The sequence below is a fragment of the Ovis canadensis genome, chromosome 1 (assembly GCF_042477335.2).
Source record: "Ovis canadensis isolate MfBH-ARS-UI-01 breed Bighorn chromosome 1, ARS-UI_OviCan_v2, whole genome shotgun sequence".
In the NCBI taxonomy this organism is placed as follows: Eukaryota; Metazoa; Chordata; class Mammalia; order Artiodactyla; family Bovidae; genus Ovis; species Ovis canadensis.
In genome coordinates, this window is record NC_091245.1 from 96,416,907 (window position 1) to 96,433,619 (window position 16,713).

The following is a 16,713-nucleotide window of genomic DNA, read 5'->3' on the forward strand; positions in this document are numbered from 1 at the left end:
AAGAAATTTAAAAAAAAAAAAGGAGGAGAGGGCTTGAAAAGCCTCTTGGACAGAAAATAGCACTGAGAGAAACAATATTTTGATGAGTTAGTGCTAAATGAATTAGAAACATGTGGACTGAATTTCCCTTGAAACACAAATGGATTGAATAATTAATGGAAAAAGCACTTGGCAAAATGTACTTGAGGTTTTTATTGAACCCAAACCAAAACATTTGAAAATATTTTGAAATATGTGAAAAGTACAATATACATCTGGATTTGCCCAACCCTAGTAAGGATACAGGAAATATTATTTTTATTTAACATTTATATGATAGCTGCAGTGTGCCTCAATCCTAAGGTATTTCATACGACAGCCCTGTGGTCTGGGTCATAATTATTATTTTCATTTGGGGCAAGAAATTTACCATACTTGCACAGAGAGCTTCAAGTACCACCTTCTATTGGTCTGTGTTCTTTAGAAATTTTTGTTAGTAGAAATACTGAACTAGAGGACACAGAACTTGAGTCCAAGTTCTGGATTTAATTCTTATTGGACCAATCACATTGTTAATCTTTTCAGTACATTTTATCATTATGTAGCTTCTCCCTTTTCCTAACTAACACATTTTGATTTATAAACTATTATGCCATGTAGTAATAACTATCACTGTACATGGTTTTTTTTTTTTTTTTTTTGGTGACCATCTGCCAAATATATCTGTAGTAGGAAGAACAATGACCTTCCAAAGATGCCCTAAACCCTGGAGCCTGTGAATATGTTGTATTACAAATCAAAGAGGAATTAAGGGAACAGATGGATTCAAGATTGTTAGTCACGTATGGATGTGAGAGTTGGACTGTGAAGAAGGCTGAGCGCCGAAGAATTGATGCTTTTGAACTGTGGTGTTGGAGAAGACTCTTGAGAGTCCCTTGGACTGCAAGGAGATCCAACCAGTCCATTCTGAAGGAGGTCAGCCCTGGGATTTCTTTGAAAGGAATGATGCTAAAGCTGAAACTCCAGTACTTTGGTCACCTCATGCGAAGAGTTGACTCATTGGAAAAGACTTCGACGCTGAGAGGGATTGGAGGCAGGAGGAGAAGGGGACGACAGAGGATGAGATGGCTGGATGGCATCACGGACTCGATGGATGTGAGTCTGAGTGAACTCCGGGAGTTGGTGATGGACAGGGAGGCCTGGTGTGCTGTGATTCATGGGGTCGCAAAGAGTAGGACAAAACTGAGCGACTGAACTGAACTGAACTGAAACTAGTGAGAGTCTCCTGGGTAATGTAATCACAGTGGCCCTTAAAAGTAGAAGTGGGAGGAAAAGGAAGAGAGAGACAGAGATGTAATGGCAGGAGTCTGAATGATGGGATATCAGAAGGACTCAACCAGTGTTGCTGTCTTTGAGGATGGAGAATGAGGGTCATGACCCAAGGAAGATAGCCTCTAGAAGCTGGAAAACATAAGGAGCCTCCAGAAAAAAAATGCTGCCCTGCCTACACCTCGATTTTAGCAAAGTTCACGTTGAACTTTTAATCTACAGAACTTTTAGATAGTGAATTAGTTTTCCTCTAAGTCACTAAATTTGGTAATTTGTCACAGTGGCAATAGAAAACAAGCATATATGAATACCTTTCATTTTGAGCCATTCTGTGCATAAACAATATTTACAACAGCTAGTTTCTTAAAATCAATTTCATAATTGTTGTCTTTTAGTACCTATGTAATTCCATTCACATTTCTTATGATTCTTGATGTATCTGAACTATTGTCTTTTCTATTCTATTTTTATTTCTTTTCTGCTCTTGATTATTTACACATATTTTTAATTCTTTTTCTTCCTTTACTGGGTTAAAAAATTATGTAATTTATTTATGTTATTTTAGTGGTAAACTTACAATAAAAAATAAACTACTTTTTACTGAACTATAATACACATACAGAAAAATCCAGGTCATAATTGTACAATGAAATAAAGTATCATAAAATGAACACAGTCATGTCATATCAAGTAACTATTATCAAGAAATAGAATATTCCTCATATCCTAGAAGTCCCCTTGATGCCCTTCCAGAGCACTATTCCTCTTTCTTCCTCCTCAAAGGTCAACACTCGTAACTTCAAAAAAACCAGTAAATTAGTTTTTCCAGTTTTAGCAGTTTTTTTTTTTTTTTAGTGAGATAACAGGGTATATATTCTTTCTTGTGAGATTAATTGATGTTGTGAAATGTTGTATTTTATTCATTTCCACTGTCATATATTGTCTTATGTGCATCCCAAGAGATGCCTAAGAATGTTCAAAGCAATATTATTCATAACAGCCCCAAACTGGAAACAATCTAATGTCTAGCAACAATACATACATCTTGGCACATTCATATCTTTACATTTTTAATGTGCACAATTAAAGTTAACCACTATATTTATGTGTGTTTTTAAACAATAGAACTTCAGGACAGTTTAACTGTTTCATATTATTACTGCCTATAATTTTAGTTCCAAATCGAATTAAACTTAATCCCCATTCGACATTATAATTTTTAAAACAGGTACTAAATAGTTAGCATGGGTAGCGATTTCTTTGCTTACTTGTACATCTTGTTTTTTCTATTCTTTTCTTCCACATTACATTTCATCTTGTTAAACTTTTATCCTTTTGTAATTCTCTTAGCACAGATATGGAAATAGTAATTGCAGTCTTTTTATGCCTGAAAATGTAATTTCTGTGCTCACTCTGTAAGGATGTTTTAGCTGCTTATAGAATTCAGCCCTTTTGAGATGTTTATTCCACTTTAAACTGGCATCTGTTGATGAGAATTATACCTTCCTACTACCATTCTTTTGAAAGTAACCTGTTGTTTAGTAGTTTTTTGAGGGTTTTAATGCTCTACACCTATCTAGGTGTGGATTGATCGCTATTTATCCTGTTCAAAACTCTGTGATTCTTCAGTCTATGGAATCATATCTTTCTTTAGTTCTGGAAAATTATATCCATTGTCTTTTCCAAAGTTTTCTCTTTACTCTTTCTGTTGTTTCCTTCTGAAATTTGGAAAAAAAAAAAAAAAACCCAAAATTTCAATTCTTCTTTCTTCGTTGTCTCTTAATTTCTTCTATCCCATTATCCTTTCCCTGCTGATTTTCTGTGTGATGCCCTTAGATTTACTTTCTAAAGCATGGGTTTTTATCTTTATCTGTATAGAGTTTTTTTTAATGTCAGATTTTATCCATTTGTTACTCTTAGAACATCTCATTTTTGACTGGACTCAGACTTAGAAGCTGTCAGAGAGGACAGCCTCTGTCTCTTCGCAATCTGTTCCTGCTGTTTTTCTTTGGCTTCCTTCATTCTCTTGGCTGAAAGTTTAGTATATTCTGCAGTTTAGTATATTCTGCAGCCTCTTCTTTATTTTTCTTAGTATGCTGTTTCTTCAGAGCAATTCTGCCCGCGTTTGTGTTGCAGAAATCGTGGAGTCTCGAGACACTAAATCTTGGGTGCTTTAGTCCTAGGTTTCTTACCTTCTTTGTTTAGGGGCTTTTGCACAACATACTGGCAGATATCATATTTAGAGATTGAAAAGTCTGGGATTCTGCTAGCTCTTTTTGGATCAAGGCAATGAGGCACTGTACTATCGGTGAGTCCAGGAATATTCTTCTCCCCTTTTTTCATGATACCAAATTGAGAACACTCAGATTGGCATCCACAATGCAACTCCGTACAGATTTGCACTTTCTCTCTCCTGTCCTCCTTGGTCTATAACAGGAATGCCCCTTACTCAGTGGTGGGCAGCTCGGCCATGGGTCAAGACACCATGCTTCAAGGGGAAACCCTGCTTATCATTCCCATCACTGATCTGGACCACATAACCCTTCCATTCTTCAGCCAGTGCATCAGCAGCAACTTCTGTGTTCATATTCTTCTTGTAGAAAGAATGAAGTTTTCATTCATTGTCCACTTCAAAGAGCTTCTGGCAGCCAGTGGCCGGGAAAGAGATGTTCAGCTTCATTCGGAAGTGGCTGATAGCTTCCAAGGCACCACAATAAAGAATAGAGTTGTTATTTAAGCCATACATTCAGCTTTTCACATCAATGACTATAGTTCCCATTTATAGAAAATGATTTACTTATTTCTCATATTTTTTCTTTCTTTAAAAAATATTCGTTTCTACTTTATGTTGCATCCATTCCTTGATATCTGTGACCATTTCAGATGTATTTATAGTTCCCTTTTCGATTGTTACATTATCTCATTTTTGGTGTGCAGATTTCTTTTCTTGTAGGGTCTACTGTCTCTCCTGAATGCTAGTTTATTTAACCATGAGATTTACAATTCTACTTTAACATCATTTTCAGGCACAAAATACTTTCTACTGGAGTTTAGTATGTTTGGGGATGTGGACATGCTTCTCTAAACTATTCTGCAGGAACCCTATGATTTCCCTGGACTCATTCCAGTTTTCAAGTTAATTTCTCATTTTGAGTAACTTTAACCATATGGTTCCATGAACTTCATACCCACCTACTATATAAGCCTGGGTTTCCAGTTCTCATATATTTTCTACTTATGGTTCTAAGTGGATTCTAAACTTCCCTGTTGCTCTTTCCCTCCCTGGGCCAGACTCTTATCTCCTCTTCCATGCACTTCTTTGTAAATTTCCTGTGAACCCCACAGCATTTGTACCTTTTCTTTAAGAAATTTTCTCATACTTTCTGAAAACTGGGGATTTTCATTTCTTGACTATATTTAATCACCCTTGCTGTATTTGAGAAGTGGGGAATTTGATGAGTTTGATGTGGGAGAGATTTTTCATCTCAGTCTGCTTGACTGATGAAAAGTTTGGACAAATTACTTAATTTCTCTGGACATTACATTCTTCAAATGTAAAACAGAGTGGACTGCACCTATTTTATGGAATCCATGTGTTATCAAAACAGAGTTGTATATTCAGAAATTCTTTTTTATTTTTAATACGAAAATAATTTAGTATGCCAGCAAACTTAGACTCTTTGGACAATAGTGTTCAATAACATAGTCACAAAAGTATATGATTATTTGTTCTGAACTTAGTAGTTTAGCATTCAAAGGACTTCATCAGTATTGGGGAAATAAAAGAATGGCACGGTGAAGATGAGCTTGAGAATGAGAGACTGGAGAGGATCCTTTTACAAAATGTTGACATAATTAAGATTATAAATAGCATCCAAAACACAAAGAGAATGTCTATTAATCTTATTGAGAAAAAGTTCAATAATTCTGTTATTATGATTATCATTTTTTATTTCTGTAAAGCATTTACTGATCAAGTAAATGTCAATGTCAATGTGCTGGACACTTAACAAATTACTTCTAATCTCATTTACAGATGAGGGCTAAAGCTTTAAACTATTTCTGATAGAAAAAAAAAAGTAAATACCATTGTCCTCAGAGTACATACCTGTGAAAACAAAGGTCCAGACAGTTCAGGTGACTGTATAAGGACCCACTGTTACCAGAAAGGGCAGAGCTACAAAGTACTCTAAGTACTCTGTGCATCTTTTATCACCCAGCTCCCTTCCCAAAGTAAATTTTTTTTTAATCACTTTGTCCCTATTTTCTGCGCTGTTTTTTATACACACCAAGTTTGAGATTTAAAAATCAGTTTCCAGAAAATAAATTACATTAATGTCTATACTTCTATTCTGACCCTGTTAGAACCATTCTGTTTTCTTATTTTTCCATTTTTTAAAATCATCTTTTGTATCATTACAATTAGTCTCTCTTTTTCAATACACGATTTTGAACTGGAAGTACTCATTTTACTTACCTACTCTATCTTTTGGTTAAGAGTCAATGCATACACTCAGTCAGCTAATGTTTGCTGTTTACTACCCTGCAAAGATCTTAGAAGATTTTCTCACACTATATACAAAAATAAACCTAAAGTTTATCAAAAACTTAAATGTAAGAGCAGAAACCATAAAAATTCTAAAAGAAAAACAAAGGCAGAATACTCTCTGACATAAATCATAGCAATATTTTTTTGTATCTGTCTCATAAGGCAAAGGAAACAAAGCAAAAATAAATAAATGGGACACAGTTAGACTTAAAAGCTTTTGCACGGCAAAGGAAACCACAGGCAAAATGAAAAGACAGTCTACTGAATGGGAGAAAATCTTTCTGCAGATAATATGGCCAATGAGGGGTTAATATCTCAACCATGTAAACAGCTCATACGATATAATATCCCCCACCCCAAATAAAAGGAACTCGATTAAAAAAATGGACAGAAAACCTGAACTGACACTTTTCCAAAGAAGATATACAGATGGCGACCAGGCACATGAAAAGATGTTCAACATCATTAATCATCAGAGAAATGCAGATTGAATCACAAGGAGATATCACCTCACACCTGTCAAAATGGCTATCATCAAAAAGACCACAGATAACAAATGTTAGCGTGGATGTGGAGAAAAGAGAACTCTTCTATACTATCGGCAAGAATGTAAACTGATGTAGCCACTGTGGAGAACTTTCCTCAAAAAGCTGAAAAGAGAGCTACCTATGATCCAGCAAGTCTACTCCTGGATATATATCCAGAGAAAATGAAAGCACTAATTTGAAAAGATACATGCACCCCAATGTTCATAGTAGCATTATTTACAATAGTGAAGATATAAAAGCAACCTAAGTGTCCATCAACAGACGGATAAAGAAGACATGGTTTATATATACTAGGTAATAGTACTCAGTCATAAAAAAGAATGAAATTTCTCCATTTGCAACAACATGGATGAACCTGGGAGGTATTATGTTATGCTTAGTGAAATAAGTAATGCAAATGCTGTGTGTTATCACTTATATTTGAAGTCTAAAAAATAAAACAGAAGAATGAGTATAACACAATAGACGCAGACTCAGTGACATGGAGAATCACTTCTCTACATCAATGGGAAGAGGGAAGTGAGAAAGGGCAAGATAGGGATATGAGTGGAGGTACAAATCGTACAAAATAAATAAGCTAGGATATATTGTACAGCACAGGGAACCCAGTCAATAGTTTATAGTATCTTTAAATGGAGCATTATCTTAAAAAATTTGAATCATTATGTTGTACACCTGAGACTAACATTGTAAGTCAACAATATCTCAATGGAACAAAAAGTCATGACCACCAGAGGTCATAAGATATTTTTACAACCTCTTAACTTTGAAGTATATTGGAAAAATACTGCAGACTCTATTTTCCCTCTGTCAAAATACATTACCCATGATCATAAGCAAAACAAGTACTATATTCAAATTCTGGCTTTGCCTGCTTACTAGCTGTGTGATCTTGGGCAAGTTGCTTAGTCTTTCTATGCCTTAGTTTTCTTAGCTGTACCATGAAGATAATGGTAGTATCTGTGTATAGGGTTGCTCTAAAAATTATTTGGAATTTGTAAAGCACTGGAATGATGCTTTCTACATGTGTGTTTATTAAATAAAATGAATTTAAACTCCATCTTTCTAGACTTCAGTCACTAAAATCTGTCAATGTCAGGGCTGGGTTTGGTGAGCCTGAAGATTCTCTTCATGTTTTAAGTGCTTCAGTCTTTTGTTCACCATCATTAGTAGTCCAAATGGGTACCTACTGACCTACTTCTCCAGGGGTAATCATAACAGCATCTCTCATTAATATGATTTAACAATCCAGTTTACTTTGGATTCTAGTAAATCCAATTTTCAACTGTGTATGTAAATACTAGAAGTTGGACAGAATTTACTTTTTCTTCAAACAGAAATCTGAATATCATGTGGACACATCCTCTGAGTCAAAGCATTTTCCAAAGCATTTTGGTTTCAACTACCTAGATTTTTTCACTATTATTGTTAATTATTTATATGTTAAGATATTACATATGTTATGATCTTTGGGGTTATTTAGGTAAGATGGCATTCCATTAGTTGCATATAGGTTAAATAATTACTTCCCTCAGTATTTGCTATCACAGGCGCAGACTGTTAGAGCTAGAGTGGACCTAAGGGATCGCCTAGTATAATCATCTCACTTTACAGTTCAGGAAGTGAAGGCCAAGAAGAAGAGTGGCTTACCCAATCATACTATTAGTTGACCAACTTAGGTCTAGAACTCTGGTGCTCTGACTGACAATGACGTTCTATCTATTAGCCAGAGGAATGACAACTAAATTCATAATAACCTTGAGATACCATAGGATTCCAAAGTACCCTTGCCATAGCAAATAATAAAAATTAAACATTTCAGTAAAATTTTGGTATTAAAAATATCTGGCTGTATTGAAATTTCCTGAAGATCAGTCATTCATATGCTGTACAATACAATTTCTTTCAATCAGTACATCTGATTAATCAGAACTTTGCTCTCTCAGTTCAGTCGCTCAGTTGTGTCTGACTCTTTGTAACTCCACGGACTGTAGAAGTCCAGGCTTCCCTGTCCATCACCAGCTCCCAGAGTTTACTCAGACTTACGTCCATTGAGCAGGTGATGCCATCCAACCATCCTCTGTCATCCCCTTCTCCTTCCACCTTCAATCTTTCCCAGCATCAGGGTCTTTTCCAACGAGTCAGTTTTTCGCATCAGGTGGCCAAAGTATTGGCGTTTCAGCTTCAGCATCAGTCCTTTCAATGAATATTCAGGATTGATTTCCTTTAGGATTGACTGGTTGGATCTCCTTGCAGTCCAAGGGACTCTCAAGAGTCTTCTCCAACACCACAGTTCAAAAGCATCAATTCTTCGGTGCTCAGCTTTCTTTATAGTCCAACTCTCCCATCCATACATGACTACTGGAAAAACCATAGCTTTGACTAGATGGATCTTTGCCTTTTAATATGCTGTCTAGCTTGGTCATAACTTTTCTTCTAAGGAGCAAGTGTCTTTGCTCTCTAACACTAGAAAATAGAACATTCAACGCAAAATTTTGATTTTTGGAAATTATGCTAAGTGCTAATATTAATAGATAAGAGATGTTAGTCTTAGATTTTTATTGATTTTGATAAACTACTTGAAAATCTTCACCATCATCACTAGTTGCATTTCTTGAGTGTTGGAAGTAGCTTAAAGCTTTATATTATCATAATACAAGATCTAGTATTTCAAAGGAGGTGTGAACACAAAGAATGGAAAAAATGAGTCATCATGGTCACTTTGTTTTAAATTGAGGTGAATTCATAGGATACTAGGACTTTTCAGGTGGCACAGTGGTAAAGAGTCGGCCTGCCCATGCAGGAGATGCAGAAGACACAGGTTTTATCTCTGGGATGGGAAGATCTCCTGGAGTAGGAAAAAGCATCACACTCCAGTACTGTTGCCTGGACAATCCCATAGACAGTGGAGCCTGGGGTCACAAAGAGTCAAACATGACTGAGGACACATGCACATAGGATATTAAGCTTAGCGAAAGCCAATGCTTCTTCCTACTGGCAAGTTCACAGAAAATGCAAGAAAATGAAATTTCAAGGAGGTAATTATGCATTATAAATAAAGGGAAGCATATTTTGGTAGAAGTAAGAGATTATTCAACTTTGCAGAGTAATAGTTTCAATATGGAAATAAGAATAAAAAAGCTAGAACAAAGGAAGCTTTCCTACAGGGAAAGAAACAGACAAGCAAACAGGCAAGAGGAGACTTGGAACTGCAGAATAAAAACCTTGGGGTATATCTGGAGAAAAAAATCCGATGCTAATGAATGTCTGAATCATCAGATGGATGATTTTCTCTTTTCTCTTTAAAGATCTATGAAGAGTCTAAAATCTGTTTCTTTAAGCTACTCCAGTATCCAGATTAGAATTTCTTTTTCCTGTTCCACAAGAATCTCTGGTGCCCTAATTATCTCTAATCTCCTTTAGTGCTTGGTAGGTAAGCCCAAAGAATACTACCGTCATAGAAACTGTAATGAAAGTAATGAAATCACTTTTATACTGATCACCATTCTTTCTCTGTCTCTTCCTTTCATTTGTACCCTCACTGTCAAAACTTTTAAGAATGAAAATATTCACAGGCTAAGATGGCTATTCTCTTGAAGAAATTGTGGCAAGCCGCACCTAAAAACCTTTTTTTTTTTTCCTTCTTCTTTTAGCTACAAGAGAAACAAGTTTCAAGACTTGCTCAGTGATTACCTTGTAAAAATTATTGTCCCAGGTTCTGGACTTTGGACTCAGTGGAAATCCACATGACTAGGTTGTGTGTGTGTGTTGTTTGAAGAGATCCCCAATTCTGGGAATAGAACAAAGGACAACTACAGAACACCAGGAAGCATCAACCACAACAACTGGTCTGCTCTTTCCAAAGCCTGACTCCTCGCGAATCAGAGTTTCCCCTTTTCCAGTCTGAAAGGTTAAACATATCTGTCTCTTCCCACTCCCAGCCAATCTGGCAGTCATTTGACTTGCCAGAGGGCCACAATTTATTGGTGGAGAATCTGCTGGGCTGCTCCTGGGAGGTTTACCAACCATTGGATCCCACTTCCCAGATGCTGCCACTGGAGGGGCTGGTGGCAAGACTGGTGGTGTTTGTACTCTTCAGTTATGCCTGGAGCCCTGGGTATGCAGAGGGAAGGCAGAGGTGACCCCAGCAGTCCTCTCACAAAGGGTACCCTTGGGCACTGTCACTCTAGAAGTACTCACCCCCAGACTGCAGTTGTAGGCAAATGTGGAGGATAAAAATAAACTCAGCAATGGCAACATATTTCTGCCAAGCCTCTGGGTGAGAAGACAAAGTGAAGCAGAAAAGTTCCTGTCTGAATTTATGAGTCTATCACCATTATTGTAGCACTGCCATCTACAGATTCCCCTGCATCGCCCAATGTGGAACACCTCCCTTTACCTGATGGACTAGGGATAGATATACAGACACAAGATAGACAGATACATGCTCAGTTGCTCAGTCGTGTTCAACTCTTTGTGACCCCATGGGCTGTAGCCCACCATGGGATTTTCCATGCAAGATGATGGAGTGGGTTGCCATTTTCTACTCCACAGAATCTTTATGATCCAGGAATTGAACTCATGTCTCCTGCATTTCTTGCTTTGGCAGGCAGATCCTTTACTACTGAGCTTTGTGGGAAGCCCAGATAGATAGATAGATAGATAGATAGAATTCACGATAGATTTCTGTTAATAGAATGTGTTGCCATTTACCAGTTATGTGATGACCTTGGGCAAGTCACTTAGAGTTTCCTTATTTTAGTTTTCTCTACTGAAAAATAGGAATAGTAATAACTTATGGTTTAAAATAGTGTTTCACTGTGGTCCAAGCTAGGAATGAGTTCATATTTGAAAATTAGTTAGAACAGTATCCAGAACACAGTAAGCACTTAATAAGTATTATCTTTGTTACATTTATTGTTAGTATTTAAATTGACTGATACTTTTAGCTTTCATAGCATTTGAGTTCAAAGGACCATGACTTACTCAACTGGGTATTCTCATTACTGAACATGATAATGTAAAACAGTAAGTTCCTCCCTAGTGCTATGCTTAATGGATTATATTTGCCTGTGATACAGAAACTTCTTTCACTATTTGGTCAAGTAAACATTATTATCTGAGAGAACTAAGGAGTAAAGCACTTCAAAGACAAGTTTTCAGTTGTTTGCATTCCTCCACTCTATCCCATATTTTCTGAAAATACATCACTTATGTGCTTGGCCCCTTCAAAGAATTTATTTCCTCTGTCAGTCTGATTTTTTTTTTTTCTTCCCATCCAAAGAAAGCTTTGGAATTCTATCAGCACAGACTTGGGAAACATATAGACCAAATAGAGACCAATTAAATAGAAATTTTCTTTTGAAATGCAAACACTTTTGCAAGTAGTAACACCAAACATCAGGAAGTAAAAAGTGAATATGGCCACAGGACTAGAAAAGGCCACAGGACTAGCAGTGGCCACCAGGACTGGAAAAGGTAAGTTTTCATTCCAATCTCAAAGCAAGACAATGTCAAAGAATATTCAAACTACTGCACAATTGCACTCATCTCACACGCTAGCGGGTAAGTGTCTGCCTGCAATGCGGGAGACCTGGGTTCGATCTCTGGGTTGGGAATATCCCCTGGAGAAGGAAAAAGGCAACCCATGCTGGTACTCTTGTCTGGAAAATCCCATGCATGGAGAAGCCTGGTAGGCTACAGTCCATGTGGTTGCAAAGAGTCTGACATGACTGAGTGACTTCACTTTCACTTTCACAGGCTAGACAAGTAATGCTCAAAATTCTCCAAGCCAAGCTTCAACAATACATGAAACGTGAACTTCCAGATGTTCAAGGTGGATTCAGAAAAGGCAGAGGAACCAGAGATCAAATTCCCAACATCTGATGGATCATCAAAAAAGCAAGAGAGTTCCAGAAAAACATCTACTTCTGTTTTATTGACTACACCAAAGCCTTTGACTATGTGGATCACAACAAACTGTGGAAAATTCTTAAAGAGATAAGAATACCAGACCACCTGACCTGCCTCCTGGGAAATCTGTATGCAGCTCAAGAAGCAACAGTTAGAACTGGACATGAAACAACAGACAGGTTCGAAATTGGGATAGGAGTATATCAAAACTGTATATTGTCACCCTGCTTATTTAACTTATATGTAGAGTACATCATTCAAAATGCCAAAATGCTGGGCTAGATGAAGCACAAGCTGGAATCAAGATTGCCAGGAGAAATATCAATAACCTCAGATATGCAGACGACACCACCCTTATGGCAGAAAGCAAAGAACTAAAGAGCCCCTTGATGAAGTGAAAGAGGAGAGTGGAAAAGTTGGCTTAAAACTCAACATTCAGAAAACTAAGATCTTGGTATCCAGCCCCATCACTTCATGGCAAATAGATGGGGAAACAATGGAAACAGTGACAGACTTTATTTTCTTGGGCTCCAAAATCACTGCAGATGGTGACTGCAGCCATGAAATCAAAGGACACTTGCTTCTTGGAAGAAAAGCTATGACCAACCTAGGCAGCATATTAAAAAGCAGAGACATTACTTTGCCAACAAAGGTCCATCTAGTCAAAGCTATGGTTTTTCCAGTAGTCATGTATACATATGAGACTTGGACTATAAAGAAAGCTGAGCGCCAAAGAATTGCTGCTTTTGAACTATGGTGTTGAAGACTCTTGAGAGTCTCTTGGATTGCAAAGAGGTCAAACCAGTCAATCCTGAAGGAAATCAATCCTGAGTATTCATTGGAAGGACTGATGGTGTAGCTGAACCTCTAATACTTTGGCCACCTGATGTGAAGAATTGATTGATTGGAAAAGACTGATGCTGGAAGAGACTGAAGGCAGAAGGAGAAGGGGACAACAGAAGATGAGATGGTTGGATGGCATCACTGACTCCATGGACGTGAGTTTGAGCAAGCTCTGGGAGCTGGTGGTGGACAGGGAAGCCTGGCGTGCTGCAGTCCATGGGGTCTCAAAGAGTGGGACATGACTGAGTGACTGAACTGAACTGATCTTGTGGATAAGTTTACCAGATCTCTTTTTCAGACAGACAAGCCTTGTTAGGGGAATGTGATGCACGTGTGTGTGTGTGTAAGAGAAAGAGAGATGTGATGGGAGGGGAGCAGGCAACAGCACTAGCCTCCTGATTCCAAGGAATGGCACATCTTCTCCTTCCTGTGATCATTTTCACAGCACCCACAACCCCTCTGCAAACAAGTGATAATAATGGAATATTAAAAAAAAATAATGGAAGATTTTTTTCTCTATTGGAAGCTAACTGTGGATGCTCTGGGGGCCTCTGTGCCTTACTAAACTTGGGAGTAGTGCAATCGTAACCCTGGCACAATCAGAAGGTTCTAGGGAAGAGGTGAGCTTCCCTGGCTTCTATTCATGCCATTTTTCTGCTCTTAAGCAGGGATGTGAAGCACGGTACAGTGGCGCCCTAAGGACTGGAGTCGGATCCAGAGAGCTGCTTTCAGTTTATACTGCCATATGCTGATTATGGCAGTGTTTATTTCCCTATAGTATTGCTAACACTGGATATCCTCATCTAAGCTTGCTTTTATTAGCTTGGGGGCATGGGCCTGGGGGGACTGGAACATTATTGTTTTAACTAACGTTTCTTAGACATCCTGGTGAGAGTGAACATTTTTAGTATGTCTATTGGTCATTTTTATTTCTTCTTTTTTGACTTGTCAGTTCATATGCTTAACCCCCTTTTCTACTGTTGTTATCATGGTATTGCTATGTTCAAATCTTAATTTGTTATCCTTGGTAGTTTCCTCCATGCTAGATATAAAGTTGCATTCTCACCAAAAGCTCTTTTGTCAGAAATATTATCTAACAATTGGGACAGGCCTTTGATTATAAGAAAGTGCTGGGTATGACTTTCTATTGATTGTCTGTTTTACAACTCTTCAGTAGCAAGGGTAACCACAAAAACTTTTGCCCAGTAGAGATGCAAATAATTACTGACTGGTAGAATACATGACTAAAAGGTTTATAGACCTGTTAGACATTAACCATTTTGTATCTAACCCATCAACTTATTAAATTGCCTATATATACTCAGATTCTCAAATAAGCGTAAGACCAATTTTAGGATCTTACTGTTCCCTCGTTAACTAACCAATTAAATAAAATCTTTGACATATGTTCATTTTATATTTGTCTGGAAGTTATGAGTTTATATCTTTTCAAAAATTATACTTTAATACCATTGGCTTTGACAATTTCTTTCCAACTCTGTTACCATTCATTGCTTTTAGTGAGTACAAAGGAGTTTTAATGTTTATATTCCTAGAATTAGAAAAGACAGATGTTGACCCTTTCTATACCCTAGTAACTCATTTCGCTTTAAGTTTAAAATTGAAAACTCAAAAGAAAATCCAGCTCCTGGTTCTCCTTTTTGACTGAAAGTACAGGGTTCCTTCCCATGAAGCCTGCCAGGACTCACAAACCTAACATTTTCTGTTTCCAGGTGGCTGCGGTGGAGTTTTTACAGCCCCACTTTCCATCTCACTCAGCTTAATTTTAATGGCTGCCTCTTTCCGGGGGTCTTAGTGAACTGTTCCAGGAAGGGTTATAACCTACATTAAATAATAATCATTAAAAAAGAAAGATAGGGAAAATAAATTCCTTCTGTTTACACATCGGAACCAAAGGTCATTGTGAATGGGCTTCTTGGCTGATTTGAGAAAGACGTTAGTTACCCTCATAATTTTTTGCCTGGGTTTCTGCAATAGCCTCCCAAGTGCTGTCTCAGCCCCACATTCCACTCCTTCCCACTCCTCGCAACCACCAGCAAATACATTCCCCATATATCACTGATTTGATTTCATTTAGAGGTAAACGTCATCATTTCATTCCCCTCATTAAAACCCTCAGTGGCTCCTCTCACTCCTGTGGGGCTGTAATGAAAGCCCCTGCATATGACTAACATGGCCCTTCAGCTTCCATCTTCCTGTAACCTTTCAGACTTACCGTAAGGGGCATCTGCTCACACTCCTTTCATTCCAGTTGTTCTGGTTTACAACCTCTGAATGTCCCTAGCTGACACCTCCATGCTGTCAAGTAGGCTTACTTTTATCCAGGATGCCTTATCCCTCTCCAGTTAATTCTGACTTGTCTCCTAAGACTTAGCTCCAGCTCCATCTTCTCCTGCAGGCATGACCTAATATCCTCTCCCTGCCTGAGTTAGATGCTTTTTTGAATCTAACTCAGCCAATGAACAGTTCTAGCAAATGAACATTCCTACTGTAGCCCTTAATACACTGCTTTATAGTCATTACTTTTATTCTGCATCATTTTCAGGGGCGAAGTTTTACCCTTTTTTGTATCCTTAGGACTTATCCCATTGGATTAATGTGGAGAATTCTCAAAAATTTGAATGTATGACTTCATCTTATGACTTACACCCTTTTGCAACAAATAAGTTCCATAAGAACTGTATGGGAAATTTTAGACATCTTTAAAGTACCCTAAATTATCAAACTGAGAGTTTTTCAAATGTGAAAGAATTTCCAATCACCCCCTTGTCATTAAAAACCTGTTCTCTGAGTGCTGTCTGAGCCTCTCACTGTGTATAATGCTTCCAATGAAGTCATAAGATAGAGGTACAGAATATTTGACAAATCTGCTTGTGTAAAGTACATCAGAGAGGAGACAGTATCTTGGGTTTCTCTTAAATCCCCTACAGAACCTAATATATAGCTAACCATTTACCAAGAGCTCGGTAGATACTTGGTGTTCAATTGACTGTTTGAAATATACACAGTCAGTGCTGCCAAGAAACTCCCATACTAATTTATTAAGTGGTGACAAGTTAGTGGTACAATAGGGAAAATTGGGGATTATATCATAGCAGCATAGCATGGTAATTTGGGGGCATCTTACTGGCAGTCATTTTGTCCATAGACTGTATTCAAGAGAACGGGCCAGTTCATCTGCCTCATTTATTCAATAATATCTGCTACTAAAGTTTTAAACCTTTTTTTTTCCAGTTTTTTTCTACCTGACATTATATTAGCTTCAACATATAGTTAGTTATACAACAATGACGCACACCCTCAGCTTTAATCCGTCTCTTAAATTACAGGCTGTACTTCCAACTACAGAATATCTAGACTTGGATGTTCAGCAAGTATACCACATGCCCAGATATGAGCTCACTGTCTCGTCCTTCTCCTCAAACCTTTCCCTACGTTATTGGCCACTAAGCTCTCTGCTATTCACTAATTTGTGATTGCGGGTAAATGATTTAAACTCTCTAACTTTGGTTTTTATTATCTGTAAAATTA

General features: G+C 37.6%; 1 pseudogene; it reads right to left on the reverse strand.

Annotated features, from left to right (window-relative positions):
- Positions 1–3,234: 3,234 nt before the first annotated feature.
- LOC138429528 (small ribosomal subunit protein eS6-like) lies at positions 3,235–3,988 on the reverse strand (annotated as a pseudogene).
- Positions 3,989–16,713: the final 12,725 nt, after the last annotated feature.